Consider the following 1,334-nt stretch of genomic DNA (forward strand, 5'->3'; position numbering starts at 1 on the left):
AAGTTTTTGGCGCCGCTGCCGGGGACACAAGGATTTTAAGAAAGTTAGGAATCAACGGCCTAATCATATTTTTTATTTTTCTTTTTAATTTTTAGGATTTTCTTAGTTTTTCAGCTTCTGCAGAGCTCACACGGCCCGTGCCCAGCATCGTTACTGGCAGTTTTTGGTTTTCCAAGTTACAGAAGGCTGACCACGGGGCCGTGTCGGTGCAACACGGGGCCGTGTCCAACTTCCAGTAACTGGGGTCTGGAAAAACATTAACTGTAACTCCGACCACGGGCCGTGTTCGCTGAACACGGGGCCGTGGTGAACCTTCTGACCAGCATTCTTTTCTGTTTTTATTGCAGGACTTGGAACCCGACGCCAATCTTACATAGTGTATGAGCTCCAGTTCTAATAAGGACATAAAAGAACCTCTAGAAGAACCCGAACGCTTTCTCAGAAAAAGATTAAAAGCTAAAAACCAAGAGAAGGTTTCGGGTGATCCACCTCCAATGGCGGACCAACGTACCCTTATGGATTATCTACGACCCACCGTAGGTAACCTAGGCGCCACTATCAATGCTCCGAATGTTGAAGCTAATAACTTCGAACTTCGGCCGCATTTGATACAAATGCTCCAAAACTCCGCAACCTTCCATGGGCTTGCGGACGAGGATCCCCATCTACATATCACTAATTTCTTAGAAATATGTGATACCTTTCGGATCAACGGAGCATCAAATGACGCCATCCGCCTCCGCATGTTTCCTTTCTCACTAAAAGACCGAGCGAAAGCTTGGCTCAACGCCCTCCCAGCTGGATCGGTAAACACCTGGGATGAACTAGCCCAAAAATTTCTATATAAGTATTTCCCTCCCGCTAAAACTGCTAAATTAATGACTGAAATTAATACATATTCATAAGAGGACGGGGAATCCTTATATGAAACTTGGGAAAGGTTCAAGGAGTTATTACGCAAGTGTCCACATCACGGCCTTGCGATATGGCAACAAGTATCCACTTTCTATAATGGATTGTTACCACACACAAGGCAGACACTTGATTCTAGCTCTCGGGGACTTTTAGGTAATCGACGCCCGCACGAAATATATAATCAAATTGAGGAAATTGCTCAGACCAATTTTCAATGGCACCCCCCCGGGGGAATAAATCTATTGCCCCGGGCGCCCATAAGGTCGATGAAAGCACTTCTTTACAAGCCCAACTCGAGGCCCTTTCTTCAAAAATAAAAAAATTAGAAATGTCAAAAACAGTCTCGGTTATGGCTTGTGAAGGGTGTGGTGGGTCACATGAAAATTGGAGTTGTATGAAAGAAACGGAGGATCAACAAG

At 45.0% G+C, this 1,334-nt stretch overlaps 1 non-coding gene across 1 annotated transcript; it reads right to left on the reverse strand.

Annotated features, from left to right (window-relative positions):
* Positions 1 to 872: 872 nt before the first annotated feature.
* On the reverse strand, positions 873 to 979 carry LOC118491852. Its single transcript, XR_004892297.1, has one exon. It is a non-coding gene; the product is annotated as a small nucleolar RNA R71 (small nucleolar RNA).
* Between the last annotated feature and the right edge of the window lie 355 nt (positions 980 to 1,334).

Source organism: Helianthus annuus, chromosome 4 (genome assembly GCF_002127325.2).
Source record: "Helianthus annuus cultivar XRQ/B chromosome 4, HanXRQr2.0-SUNRISE, whole genome shotgun sequence".
Classification (NCBI taxonomy): Eukaryota; Viridiplantae; Streptophyta; class Magnoliopsida; order Asterales; family Asteraceae; genus Helianthus; species Helianthus annuus.